Source organism: Cryptomeria japonica, chromosome 1, assembly GCF_030272615.1.
Source record: "Cryptomeria japonica chromosome 1, Sugi_1.0, whole genome shotgun sequence".
Taxonomy (NCBI): domain Eukaryota; kingdom Viridiplantae; phylum Streptophyta; class Pinopsida; order Cupressales; family Cupressaceae; genus Cryptomeria; species Cryptomeria japonica.
In genome coordinates this window covers 421,312,925-421,328,583 of record NC_081405.1, presented here as the reverse complement: position 1 = coordinate 421,328,583, position 15,659 = coordinate 421,312,925, and the positions used below count along the sequence as shown (strand labels likewise).

The window sequence follows — 15,659 nt, the reverse complement described above, 5'->3', positions numbered from 1 at the left end:
GCGTTTTTCCCCTGGAGATATTTTTTGTGCAAAAATGATGGATTTTTTTTATTGGGATTTTTATCCCAATAAGGGGCGATTTTCACCCCAAGGCAAATTTTGATGATTTTAATAAGTTTTATTTGGATTTTTTAATCCAAATGTGGGGCGATTTTCCCCTAGGGATCAAAAATGAATTAAACTTCAAAAATTTTAAATAAATCAACCCCAAATTTAATTGTTTCTGCAATTGTTGACGATTATTTAAAATCAAAAACAATTAATTAATGATTAGACACTTCTAGAAGCAAATCGATTTTCCCCAAGCAAGTATAAAAGGCAAAGTTTATCCCACATTGCTTGTGTGGCGAAAACAAGTTTAAAGGAGAGATGCCAGCAATAAAATATTATTATCTTTGCTGATGGTGATTGCTAAGTGGTTGAGCTGGGCGATTTTCTCCAGCTAAGTGATTTTTTTTTCAGTATCTTTTGACACCATTGGAGCTGAAGATTGTTTTGAAGATCAATTTTATGCTTGACCAGACCTGAGCGATTTTTCTTGAGGCCATTGGAGCAAGCTTGAAGGGCGAAATTTCTAAGTTGGGCGATTTTTAGAAGTGGCACCATTATTGGAGTAGGGCATTTTTGGTTTGGAGGCTGAATTTTTCCATTTTTGTGACATTTCCTCCATCTTGGTTGGCTGCCATTATTGTTGCTTGCTGCCATTGTTCTCAGACCTGCATTGCTGGGCGCTACTTGAACTCCATTGTTGGCTGGGAACATACTTTTCAGACTTGACATTTCATTCCCAGCATTTTTACCTAAGGCGATTTTGTTGAAGACCATTTTGGAGGAGTTTTTAGGGCATTTTCAGAGGTTGCTATCGCTGTTGCAGGTCTCGACTCTGAATCACCCTTGTTGCAGGCTGTCCTCGGATTTAACTCCATTTCCAGCCACCTTCCAAGTTGGGTGATTTCATTTGGAAGGCATTTTTATGCCATTTTTGGGTCATTTTCTGGGTTTATCATCACTGTTTAAGGTGCTGGTAAGTCTGAAAATTTCAGACTTGTCTTCGGACTAATTTTCTTTTACCAGCCCTATATTTATGCCCAGATTTGATTGTTTTGACCTTGGGAAGGTTATTTCATCATATATTTGCATTCTAGGTGGCTGCAACATGATTTTAGTGACTGATTTTAAGTGTTTCAGGTTATCTTCAGACTTATTGGCAGCCATTAGAGGGCTTGGAAAGGTGTCTTCAGACATTCTTAGAGTGAAAATCAGACTTTTCACACCTTTCCTAATACATTGCCAGATTTGGTATACTCCTATGACCTAGATTTTCAATAAATTTTCTGAGTATAGTAGTGTCTTCAGACTTAGTTAAGTCTGAAAATGATGATTTTTAAGTCTGAAAATGATGATTTTTAGAGGTTTTATGAGGGTTTTAACTTTTGACCCTGTCCTTATTATACTTATGTTTTATTTTCAGAATCCACTAAGAATGTAGATGAAAATCCTGATTTCCATTCATAAAAGTGTCTAAACAATTATAAATCAGAACTTGCCTAATTCTGAAAATTGCTATCAGGATAAGTTTCTTCCGAAATTATTGACTTTCAGCTTCGTGCAGGTGTGTTGTGACCATTTCACACATCGCCCCATTAAAATGGGGACCCCCTCTTTTTTGCTTTTTTTTTGCTTCTCTCTGCTTGTTCTTCTCTCTGTTTTTGGGGTTTTGAGTGAGTAAGTTGTCTGTCTGGACTAGGGCTAAACCTTAGGGGTTCTTTTGGGCGTCATTCAGGCTGAGTCCAGTCAAATTTTGGAGAATTGTTAAGTGTCCTCCCGAAGAATTGAGATGATTGAAATTAGGTAAGTCTTTTAGGAGAGTCAAATAGGTCTCAGGTTAGGTCTGATAAAGGTTTTTAGGGTAAAATCCAACTTTGACTAAGTGTTAGCATTTTTTAAGGTAAAATTGTGTGTTCTTGCCTAGATGAGTTTTGATCAAATTTTTGAAGCCAGATGATGCCTGAAACAGACAAATCGCTCCTGACCCTCAGAGAGAGCCCAGGGCGAAATTTATCCTGAGTGCAATTTCTTATTTTTGATGGACTTGCTAACTGGTTCTTGACCTTGAAAATGACTTGACTTTGCCTTGTGAAGCAGTTTGAGACTTAAATTTGAAGCAGTTTGGCCAAAAAGGGTAAAATCGCTCCTGACCCTCAGTGAAGGCCCAGGGCAAAAATGTTGTTTAAGTCATATTTGTCACTGACTTTTCTAAATTGCTTTGTGCAGGGTCTCCTGGAAGGATGATTGAACGTGACTTGATGCTTTGGACGGATTGGAGACGTGAAAGATGGTGAATTTTGGAAACTAAGGGAAAAATCGCTCCTGACCCTCGGAGAGGGCCCACAGCGAGAAATCTTATAGGGGTCATTGCTAACCTTATTTGGTTGACTTAAGATGTCAAAAGCATGGTAAAGGATAGAATGAGCACAATGAAGTATCTAGACTTGATCAAAGATGATGAATTGAAGGGGTTTTGCCCAAGGAAGGTAAAATCGCTCCTGACCCTTAGAGAGGGCCCACAGCGATTTTCTTTGTGTGCACATTTTTGGACCTTTCTTGGACATGAATTTTTATTCATAGCAAAGAACAAGATGACATCTTCCTTGGCAAAGTGATTTTTAGATGAAAAGTGAAGCATTTTGGTCCAGGTAGCAAAAATCGCTCCTGACCCTCAGTGAAGGTCCAGAGCGAGATTTTCACATATGCACTATTCTTACAAGATCAAAGTATGTTTTATGATTGGAAGGAATGAAGGAAAGCGTGTTCTATCCGTTGAATATAATTTGGAGGATCAACACAAGATGAAATCAACCTAAAGTTCAAAAATCGCTCCTGACCCTCAGAGAGGGCCCACAACGAGAAACCTAATATGGGAACTTTTCATCCAAGTTTGAGGAAAGCTAAGGTTAGGCATGGGTTTGAAACGATGTTTGAAAAGCCTTGAAGTGAAAAGAGATCCTTGAGAGTCAATATTTTGAAGGCAATTACAAAAATCACTCCGGACCCTCAAAGAGGGCCCATAGCAATTTTCCAGTTTTCTCTCCTTTGTTTGAAGAATTGAGATAAAATCTTGCTTGGACAAGAAGGGAACGTCATGTGTTATGCCTTGGAGGTGATTTGAAGATTAAAAGATAAAGGAATTTGCCTAAAACCAAAAAGTCGCTCCTGACCCTCACTGAAGGTCCAGAGCGAGATTTTCAAAAAATGCATGTTTTCTTCAAAATGGTGCCAAGGCAAGGTCAGGATAAGGCGAAGAGACCTCCAAAAACATGATGAATATTGTTTTGCCTTTGAAACTTGATGGTTTTGGTCAGAAAACAAAAAATCGCTCCTGACCCTCAATGAAGGCCCACAGCGAAAAATCGCTCCTGACCCTCAGGGAGGGCCCAGAGCGAAAAACACCAAAAACGCACCTTTTCCCCAAAATTTGACAAAGCTAAGTTTGCAAGTCAGTGAGGGGGCCTAGTTGAAATGTCTTAAAGAGATTTTGGAGGTTGAAAAATGCTAAATTTGAGCAAAAAATGAAAAATCGCTCCTGACCCTCAGAGAGGGCCCACAGCGAGATTTTGATTTCCTTCATTTTGCAATGAAAAGAGACCAAGTTTTGATCATAAATGGAAAATAAAGGACTTTCTCCACCCACCTGAAGAAGTTTTGACTAGAAATGATGAAGGACTTTGTTGAAAATTCAAAAATCGCTCCTGACCCTCAGTGAAGGTCTAGAGCGAAATTGCCTTCAAGGGCATTATTTCCTTCAAAATTATTGATGAATTAACTTTATAGTGCAAGGAAATGGATTTTGGGAGTGACATTGTGAGTTTAACAAACAAGTTGAGGTGGATTCCAACTAGAAAATGAAAAATCGCTCCTGACCCTCAGTGAAGGTCCAAGGCGAAATTTACATTTTTACCTATTTTTCCTCATAAAAAATGTCAGATTGGAAGTGCAACGTGTTAACTGGATATCAATTTACCCTCCAGGAGATTTTCAAGTCAAAATGTGAAATATTCAAGGCTAAAATTCAAAAAATCGCTCCTGACCCTCAAAGAGGGTCCAGGGCGAAATCCCCATGAAATCTCATTAAGCCTTGTTTTAAAAATTCATATTCTCCAAATTGCACTTGATCGCCAACATTGCTAATTTTGAGGCATTTTGGAAAATTAAGATTAAATTGACATTAAATTAAAAACATTTTGGCATTTAATAAATTAATTTTAAGCCTTAAAAAATCGAACTTCTATCTTGGAGGCATTTAAAATTAATTTTTATTAATTTAAAAATTAAATATTAAATGCTCAAGGCCTTATTTTGATTTATTTTGCCAAGTCGGCCCCCTTTTTTTGGAATTTTTTTTTTTTTTTTAACCTCTTTTTGCCAAGTCGGCCTAGAGGGAGCAAAAGGGTGAGCGCTCTATATATTGGAGGAGTTTTTTCTCACATTTCAAATCATTCAATCATTGCCTTAATTGTGAATTTGGGGAGCTAGAAGGAGGTGCGAAATCTGGTGTACTTGGAGCGAATTTCTTTCAAGTGTTGAAGACTAGAAGGAGGTGGAGTTTTATCTTTTCAAAAGCTAGAGGAGGCACAATTCATTCAGGATAAGGCTTTGATCTACATTTTGCCTAGCGAAATTCATCTATTTTTGCATCATTTCTTAGAGTTTAATACTCAAGAGGAGGTATGGCCAAATCATCTTGACACCCTTGTTGAAGATTTGATTTTTGAACATTTGTTTTGGAAAAATCTAAGTATCACATGGTTAATTAGGAAATGATAACTCAAGATTTATCATGAAGTTTCCTAATTAAAATCTTATATCTTCCTTTTAAGTTTAATTTCTACACTTTAAGATTTATTGCTAATTGTGAAATGTTGTGTAGGTGTCAAGATGGCGATTCCAAAGGCAGGAGCATCCACTAGTCGTCCAGCTCTCATCAAGGAAGATCAGAAGAACGACGAATTGGAGACCAGGATCGTGTCCAAATGGAGTAATATCGGAGATACCAACTTGGGAAACTTCAGTGTGAAGAAGTTCCGAGAGGTCCCCTACATTGGCAAGCCATCACCTGTCACGAAGAGAATAATTGAAAGTGGCATCATCAAGGCGGCAGGATTCCCTCCAGCAGTCCATTGTCATGAGCTGATGATCGAGTGTGCCTGCCATTATGACTCACAATCGAGATCGATCGTATCCAAGGAAGGAAACACTTTAGCTTACCTTTCAAAGGAGGCTACAAGTGAGGCTCTTCATCTTCCAGAGCATAAAGATATAATTTACAAAAGTTTAGAAGGAGCCAAGTCGATGTACGAAGATGATCCTGACACCTGTTTGAACCTCATCAACAAGAATTGGTTGCTCAAAAGTCGTCCTCGTCTGAACAAGATTCCTAACACACCCCATAGGATTGATTTCCAAGAGGAGTACAGAGATTTGATAACTTTGCTCAATCGAGTTACAGGGGCTCCTCAAGCCTTCTACTTCGAGAAGTGGATGTTCTTCTTCATTCAAGTGATAGTCCAGGGGAAAGGAACACTTCATTGGGCCAGAATTATTAGCAATAGCCTAGATGTGCAGTTGAGAAGACTAAGGCCTACCAAGTCGTTCCACATGAGCTCATATGTCATATATGCCTTGATCAGGAGTTTAGAGTATGCAGGGCTACCTCACAGAGGTGTGATCGGAAGAGGACCCGGAGAAGTGAGAGTTTGTGACTCTTATGTTCATCTGCATCATCCACCTGGGAGTGACTACAAGTTAGTCAATGATACCTTCACGATGAACATCACTAGGATATTGCAAGGCGGGATTCACAATCGACTATCTCTGGATGCACAAGAGCTTGTGAAGAGGTATGGTGCATGGTTCATCCAGTTTCAAAAGTTTACATACATCAGAGTTCATGGGTGCCCTTCACCTCCCTACATGTTGCCGAGATATCTAACAGACAGAATAGTGTTACTTGAGGTAACCAGACAATTGGTAGCTTGTGCAAAGGTATCCAGACACAAGCATGGAAATGGAGTGCCTGTACCTATCATATTGGGGAATTCAGTTGAGGTATGTCCTAATACTCAAGCTTCAGAGGATGCAGAGAAGGAATTAGCCTTGTATTCATTCACCTTCTTTGCCCCACGGGAGAATTTTGATCCTTATGGTTATATGGAGGAAACAATTGCTAGGAAGTACGGACATGAGTTTCAGGTGGAAGACTTTTGGATGAATCTCTCAAATGATTTAGAAGTTAAAAGGAAGATGCATTCCAGATTGCCTTTAGATTTCATCAGAAAATGCAAAGTTTACAGAGTAGCCGATCAAGCCCAGGACAACGGTAGATACCTCCAATCATCCTATGACAAAGAAGATAAGAGAGTGAAGATAGATTGGAATGAGCCTGAGATTTTGGACTTGAGAGCTTTGATGGCTCCAGTTTTCTCATGTACTCGCAGATGGGTGGATGTACAACATCAGAAGTTAAGAGAGCAGAACGTACCAATGACTTTTACTATGGAGGAAAGACCAGAAGGAGGAGGAGCAAGCGTGAGTGACGACACTTCTCATCCTAGAGGCGCAAAGAGGAAAGAAAGACCTGAGAAAAGAGAATCCTCCAAGAAGAAGCAAGAGGCCAATCGAGATCGCCCATCAGGCACATCTTCTCGACATGGAAAGAAGGCAAGTCAAGCTGAAGGTCAAGAGAAGATGGTACCTGAGGTTGATGAATCTATGGAATCCATGGTACAGAATGATAAGCCAGAGAGGGGACAGACACCTCAACATTCATCAAGTCAACCTCTACAAATTGATGAGCTACAGGAAGATCAAAGAAATGATGATGAAGCGACATCTCCTCTCCGAGAAGATGAACCCTTGCTTAAAGAAATACAAGTTAGAGAGACGAGATCCGCCATCCCAGATTGGCTGAAAGAGAGACTGACAAGGGTGATCGTGATTGAGGAGGAAGAAAATGTGATTGATTTAGAGAGCCTTATAGGAAATTCTCAAGAAGTAACGGAAAAGAAGAAGGCCACCAAGATGTCCAAGGTGATCAGAGATGAGGCAGGATCCAGGAAATTGCAAATAGCTACACCAATAGTGGACAAGTATGAAGACGAAATTCTTGCAAATGAGTATGATGTGGAAACATTTGAGCTTGGTCCACTCACTACTGAACAGGCAATGGATGAGGCAACCGATTCATTTGAGACACTTAAGGACAAACTCAAGGAAGAAGTGGAAAAGAATAAGAGGCTTGAGAGAGAGGTTGGTTCTTGGAGAGGCTACTTTAGTCATCTCAATCAGCCCTTGAGACGTCAGGATCCAGCAATATCTCCTGTGCAAGCACTTCCTCTTGAATCAGTTGGAGAAGCAGAAAGGGTCAAAAGCTTGGTTCAGCTTATGAGTTCTTGGATTGATAAATCCCACACGATAGCCGTCGAGTTTGTGACAAGGATGATGAAGACAATCCATCGAGCTATCCAGGTCCTTGAGATTATTCATAATTTATTGATTACTGTAGCCGCTTTCGCTCATACTAGAGATGTTATCATTCCTGTCCTGCAAGTAATAAGGCAAACACCAAGACGGATCCTGGCACAGGAAAAGATAATGGATGGAGGATCTCATAACCTATTACAGTGGTCAGCTCTGCTCCAGATAAAAGAGGTCCTTTTTGAAGACATCAGCTCAAAATGCAGTCAAGTTGAAGGTGTCATCCATCCAATTCAGGATAAAGTGTTTGAAGTATTGTGTACCATCCTTGGCCGACGAATCGAGATTGAGACAGATGTGGACATCCAAGAGTTGGAGGATAGAATCAAGGTCATCTTTTGCAAAGAGGAAAATGTCATCACAGATGAGCAACGAGATCTGATGTTCACTACCATGCTCCTGATTGAGAAGATCAAAGAACTCAAACCTGGATGGGAATCAGCTCTTCTCACTGCTTTCGATCAGGTCATTCACTTGGAGGAAAGAATGAAGAATCTTCCTGAGATTCCCATTGCTGAGATTGAAGGAATTGTGTCCAGATTCATTGGATATGCTAAGAAAGAGCATAGAAAAGGGAACAAGGTTCTAGAAGAAAGGTTGTTATAGGATGATGTGGCATCTTAATTATCATTGGTCTATGTTTCCTCGACTTTTGTGCCAATTAAATATTTGGCTATGCATTTAATAATGTTCATCTAAAAGGGGGACTTTTTGTAATAAACCCTAATTAGGGTTTAGGTGTCAAAATCTCAACCTTTGATCTTCTTTTGATCTGGGCCGTTCATTGTAATTGAGGATGCTATATATACCCTCACTCATTTTCATTTTGTCATTAGATTTTAGAGAAAGAGCTAATAGTTAGAGCTTTGGAGAGAAGAAAGTTAGTTTGTAGCAAGATTGAGTAGTGAAGAAAGAATTTCGAACAATTGTTGTCCATTTGGCTTTGAGATCAATAAAATATTGAAGTTATGGTGTTTTATTGCAATTCTTGTGGCTATCTTCATGGTTGTTTATCTTCTTGAATCATTCTCAGTCAAAGTAGTATTTAAGTTTGAAGGACTAAGTGTTGTGCTTGATCTTTGGTGAGATTCATATCCAAACCACTAGCTTCTTACTGATTGTAAGGACGCCTCGTGTGGTCAACTGAAAATATTGAGATTGCTTGAACATTCAATCATTATTGGAATATTGATATGTATCTTTATGATAGTATCTACAGTTTTTGATGATTTGAAAACCTCTAATCACCTTAGAAGATCGCATCAATTTCAGTAGAGTTGTAATTCCTTGGCAATACTGAAATTGGTAGAATCTTACCAAGTCTAGCCTACATTGAGTTATTCTTAGGATTAGATTAGAATTCATCTCTTGAAAACCCTATCTTTTGATCTTTTTTTTGGAATTTGTTAGTGTTAGGAAATTCCTGTTCCTGCAGTCAAGTAAAAGCAACACGGACCAGCTTTCAAAGTGTGTAAGACCCCTTGAAGAAACAGCATTTACAACGACCACTGGTGCTTATCCACACGTAGAGATCCTACAGCGAAAAACCTTGAAGTCACCCTGATTGATCCTTTTCGCGATATCTTCAGCATTCAGAGGCTTTACTCAAGAGAGGATAAGGTACCCTTGGGTATTTTATTCTGTGTTTGATAGTGTACAAAATACACGTCAACAAGGTGCAATGTCGAAATACGATATTGGAATTCGGAAAGAGCAACAGAAGATAGTTCAGGAGGGATTCTATCCAAAATCCAAGATGTCATCCAGATGGAAGGAGATTACCGACACAAATATGCATTTCCTAAACATGGACCGGATGCGCCAACGGATGTTCGGAATTGGAAACCAGATTCCCTCTCCTACCTATGCAAATATCATGAAGAGTGGCATCTATCAGGCCATTGGATTTTGTAATGTCCCCTTTTCTGCTCTAGTTTGTTTTGGGGACTGTTAGCCTATTCCGGAGACCCGTAGGCTAGTCGGAAGCAGAAATTAAGATTTCCTACCTTTGGGAGGATGTTTTCGCATTTTTGAAGGCTTGCATGTTGGAATTTGTCAGTTTGGGTTCTAGTTTCCTTTTGGGTTTTCAGAAAGCTTTACAGTGAGGGTACATGCATAGCAAGTTATGGAGTTTGTTTGACTTACAATTTTTAGTAAGTGGAAGCAAAAGCAGTTGAGTTCTCTGGGTTTTTTTGGGTTTTTTGTGAGCTCTGCGATGGTATAACATGCAAACCAATTTGAGGACCTTTTCGAGACTTACTATTTTTAGTAAGCTTGGCAGCTGCTCATAATGTGGCAAAAATCACTTTGGAAACACTTACTATTTTTAGCAGTGTGCTATTTATAATAAGTACTATTTTTTGCAGGGGTTCTGCAGCTCAACTCAGTGGCTATTTCTGGTAGTATTATTTTGGCAGGATCCTAGATTCACTTAGATGACTATTTTTAGCAGTTCAGTTCAAAGCTCCAACTCAGATCAGTTTTGGTGATTTCTAGCATTTCAATCCTCGGCTCAATTTGGCAATAATCAGTATTTGAGAAGGCATTTTTATTATACTAATACCTCAGGCATAAGGTTTTAATATTTGATTATTTTATGGATGGACGACTTAGGAAAAAGGAGAAAATAATATTTTTATCCTAAGTCTATTTGGCGTAATATTTTACCTTCATAATGGGGTGCCAAAATGCAATTTAATTTTGTAACTTTTGGTTGGACACCTTTGGAGGAAATTCTCATTAAAAAAGGTTTATACGTAGTGTTATTTTAGCATTGGCTAAAGTTGGCATCCACTTGAGGGAATAATGTATTTGTTGCCAAACAAAATATTATTATTCCTTGGGCGATTTATTGTTGAGGAAAAATATTTTATAAAGTGAAATATTAATAAGGCAAGATGGATTCCTTATGGAAAAATAAGTTAATTTTATAATATATTTCACTTATCTACCCTGGATGCCACATTATGATTTTATTGTCATTTTATCAAGTATATTTGCTTCTATGAGAAGGTCAACTTGGAGAAAGGAGAAATGAAATGTAATTTCAAAATAATGTGAAGTGAATGTGCATTTGGAATTTGGGCGCCATTTGAGTGGAATTTGAATTTGAATTTGGCTAGCGAAAAGTTATAAATATAGGCTTTGGGCTCTCATTTGGGTATCCAATCTTGTTAGGATAACAACCGTAGACTCTTGCTTCGAGGGATGCATACCTCCTAGTGCCTCAGTTTTGTGCTTGAAAGATGGCGCCTAGCTGAATGTATTACTGTTTCTCATTCAGAGGAGCAAATTGGGCTCAACGTTGGTGAAGATTTGTGTGGTTTCAGAGTGTTCTTGTTGCTGGTCGCGGAGTGTGCTAAAGTGTGCTGAAGTAGATTATTGGTCGCAGAGCGTGCCGAAGTAGATTATTGGTCCCAAGTCTCAGTGTGTCATTCTCCTCGTTCTGGGTATTTCTTCTATCTCTCTTTTTGGTTTGGGCGATTCATTTTGTGAGTTTGTAGAGTCTAAAATGGTTTTTTGGATTTTATTTTTGCAAAATCGTACCCTAGTTGGTCGTACCATGTGGCTGAGTGCTTTGGGATGCATGCATAAATTATCGGGGTCAGTTCGCCATGTTTTGTTGTCCTATTATTGATCGCTTACCACCTAGTGATCTTATGCTTTCAATTTCATGTCATTTGGTTAAGAATTGAGCGAGTTGTGAGTGTTTTAGTGGGATTTGGTGTTGCTGGTCTGTGTGTTTTCAGCGTGCTGGGAGTATATCAGATTTAGAGATATCTGATTTTGGAGTGTCTTTCTTGTGTGGAGTTGTTTTTAGGGTGTGTGGGTTCATTGGTGTGGAGAGAAAGATCTTGGTAACTATTTGCAGTTGTTGGTTCTTCCTTCTTTTCTTCTATGATTCATATTGTAATGCTGGTGGTAGTACTAACAGCAATTTCTATTGATCTTTCTTAGACCCACTGCAAAGTGGAAGAGGTTGGCCTTGCCGCCTATCTTTTGGATAAGTGTTTTCTCTTAATTTGTAATCCATATTGTGCATTGTAAAGTTGGTTAGTAGTACTAGCAGCTATCTAATTGGATTATTGATCCTAGTCCCACTACATAAGTGGAAGAGGCTAGCTTTGCCGCCTACTTTGAATATTGTAATACTGTCCTCCCGCTGCATAAGCGGTAGAGTTGATTTGTAATCTCATTTTCAATCCTCCCGTTGAAAAGCGATGGAGTTGATTGCTATTTCATTTCTAGTCTTCCCACTGCATAAGCGGTTGAGTGATTGTTGTTCTTTCAGTCTTGTAATCTTCTAATTGGCTAGTTGCACCGCCATATTGTTGTAGAAGTTCTTACACCCGCTGGATAAGCGGAAGGGGCTGGCTTGCCGCCCACTATTGTATTTGAGATTTCACTTCCAACAGTTATTTGAACTAACGATCCCCTTAACACCGTATGCTCTCACCCTCCCATACTGGGCTCTTGGTGATCAAAAAGTGAAAGGATTACTTTCAGCATTGTTGATTTTCATTGTCTACCTTAACAGGTGATTGGTGTTGGTTGTGAATTGTGATAAAATCAAAAAAAATTAAGGGGGATATTACAGATTTCCACAATCCATACAGTGCAGCGAGCTAGTCTTGGAATGCGCAAGATTGTAATGTCCCCACTTTGAAATAGAATTTAATAATAAAATTAAAACATTAAATTAAAATATAAAATAATATAATTAAATATGATTCATTAAAAATTAATTAAGTTAATGAAAAGTCAAAAGACATGAAAGGAAAAGCTGTGACTCCCTCAACAATGAGATTTAAAAGGGAGAAGAAAACCTCATTTGAGAGGGGGGGATAATTTGGAAATGAGAAGTGCAGATCTGATTATGAAAGGTCGTGTCCCTTTCAAAGGGTAGAAATAATGAAGGGTTGCACTCTTTCAAAGGGTGCTAATGGTGAAAGGGTATGTCTCTTGCCAAAGGGCATACATGATGAAGAGGTGTGACCTCTCCCTCAAATTGAGAGATATAAAGGGAAGGAATCAAAAGCATCTAGTGACATCACCATCGATCAGATCAAATCAGAATTGTTATCAAGTTACATGCAGTAACATTTGTGTTCTTGGTGGTATGCATGGGGATGTGCTTAATATGTATGCTTAGTATATGAAGCCTGATAAAGTTGTTATGCAGAATCTAGTAATAATATTGTTATAAACTGCAATATGTATGACAGTCATACTTAATTTCACACATATTTATATTACATGAGAAGTTAGTGTACTTATAGTCTAAATCATGTTAATACTGTCAATATTTAAGAAGATGGGGATGAGATGTTCCAAAGAGGGGTAGTCTAAATCCAAGCAATAGGTTAAGTCCCAAGATAGAGTGGGGATCAGCAACCCATAAGCCTTGAGGATATAGACCCAAGATAGGTAAGGGCTTGGATCTGTAAACTTTGAGGGAACCTATTGTAGTTGGTCTCTAAGCGCTTTGGTAACATGTGTAAACCCTTCTCCCTTAAAACTAAAGTAGTAACAGGGTCTGATATCTATATTAATAATGATTTAATCATCTAATGAGGAAAATAGATAAGCACTTGTTAATAACTAATTGAAGAATATCAATCAATTTTAATATGTTGAAATAGATCAGGTAGGGGACATTACAAAGATGTTATGATCCTCTTTCCCAAATGATCAAGACTCCCAAAGGTGTGACTATTGCCTAACTTGCTAAGGATGTAGTTGCTGAAGTGTTTGGAATTCCATGCAGTGCGGACATGAAGGACAGAACAAAGGATGAGTATGAAGCAAAGTTCAAATTGAAGGTGGATGCATGTAGGACTATAGTGAACAACGAATGGATGATCGAATCGAGGCCTCATCATTCCAAGGCTCCCAAGACACCCATGTGCACAGATTTGAAGAAGGAATATAGTGACTTGGTATTCCTACTTAATCGAGTGATGGGAATGTCTCAAGGTGTAATATATCATGGATGGATGTTCTATTTTATCCAGGATTGTTTGAAAGGAACAGTGAACAGTTGGTCAAAAAATCATAAGTGACAATCTAGATTGTTAGTTGAGGAATGTGGAGAGATCCAAGTCATTTGCCATGACTACTTACTTGGTGTATATACTTGCACGATTTGTTACTTATAAAGGATTGATATGCAGAGGTGAAGTCAAGAATGGACAAGGGCAATACAGGAGTTATGAATGTTATCAACAATTGAACATGTATAGAATTGAAGATTATAAGAGGGTGAACGATGCATTATGTACATTACAAGGATGTTGCAAGGTGGAATCCACAAGAGGTTGTCCAAGGAGGCGACAGAGTTGATAGAGCAATACGGATCGTGATACATACAGTTTCCCACTTTCACATACCTTAGGATTCATGGATTTCAATACGAACCTTACAAGCTTCCTAGGTATCCTACAGAGAGAATGATCAATTGGAGGTGGTAAGACAACTTCTGGAATTCGATTCCATCCAGAAGGATAAGCATAGAATGGGGATGACATTTCCTATTTCCATAGGAAGGACATTGCAGGTTTGCCATTCTGCTGCTGCAACTAGTACAATGATTGAAGAACTTGCATTTTACCACCTTGGAACATACAAGAAGAGAGAGAGGTTTGATCCACACAAGAAGGTTGGAAGGATCTGGGGAGATAGATTAATACACAAGGTGGGCATTGAAGATTATTGAGCCAATCAAATGGATGAGCAAGCAGTAAAGAGAAGAATGTGGTCCAGAATGTTTGTGGATTTCATGAGAAAGTGTGAACTCTTTCTCATTCTTAATCAGGTATTGGATGATAAAGATCATACCCATCCACAATATGAGAATGAAATGAAGAAGGCTATCCTATTGCCTAATTGGTCAAAACAAGAAGTGACAGATTTGAATGAATTGATGAGAGAAGTCCTGAGTTTCTCCAAAGGATGGGTAGATAGACAGATGAACAGCTTAGTTGATATGGGTGTTATCTTCACATATGATAAGAAGAAACAGGAGGAATCCTTTTCTGAGGATGATCCGAGGACAATCAACGACATTAAGATTCATGCTAATGAGGAGAGTCAAGCCCCAAAGGGAAGGAAGAATACACCAGGAGAAACCAAGGCTAGAGGGAAGAAGATTGAAGTAAAGAAGAAGTAAAAGCCTAGCATTCCTTCGCCTCGCCTCCGTTTCTCATCAATTAAGGAAATTGATATGTCGGACCAAAATAAAGAGTTTGAACAATGCTCCAATACAATGATATTACCAAATAATACTCAGGAGTTACATGCCACAGCCACATCGACACCACCTAATGAAGATGATGATAAGTTGGGATCTCCCACTATCCTTTTGGACGTTAGCTTGGGAAAGAATGTGTATGATTTGACCAAAGACAATGATGATGATGATGATGATGATGATGATGATGATGATGATGATGATGATGTTATCTCGACATTAAAGGAACTTGATCGAGAGATGTGTCTTGATGATGGGACGGAGATGACTGCTATTCCCGATTAGCTAATGAAGAGCATGGAGAATAGTAAGAAGATGATAGAGGTGCAACCCATTGATGATATTGATGACAACCTAGCTAGGAGCAATCAGGAGAGAGAGCCTAGGAGGGCTGAGATACTTTCACACATAGCTAGAGATGAGACAGGAATGTAGATTGCACATGTTGTTGTTCCTATTGGAGATGTGACTAAGGATGCTGCTACTCCCATGGATTTCTAGATTACCTCGTTTGCCCTTGGACGAACTACAAAAGAGCAAGAATTCCAGGAACTTGGTGTACAGTTCGGGTGATCAATGCGAGAATGGATAGGCAAAATGAGAAGAAAAAGAAATATAAGGAAGAGAACATCAAACTTAAGGAATACTTTGCAGGTATGAAGCATGAGAATCCCACCCCTATTTCTCTTATTACAGTTGTCGTGGACTACATGCAGATTACAAGGAAGCGAGAGATACACTCTCGGAATTGGGAAAATGGATTGAAGATGTGAAGAAACAGGCAGATGATTTCCTTACTCATTTTGTCCAAGCATTTAACAGGACAATGGCACTCATATTCAAGATACAATATTTGGAGGGAGTTTGGAATGAATTC

At 38.8% G+C, this 15,659-nt stretch overlaps 1 protein-coding gene across 1 annotated transcript in view; it reads right to left on the bottom strand.

Annotated features, from left to right (window-relative positions):
- Positions 1 to 15,659, bottom strand: part of LOC131065318 (uncharacterized) — an 82,341-nt gene that overhangs the window by 24,891 nt on the left and 41,791 nt on the right. The window lies entirely within an intron of this gene.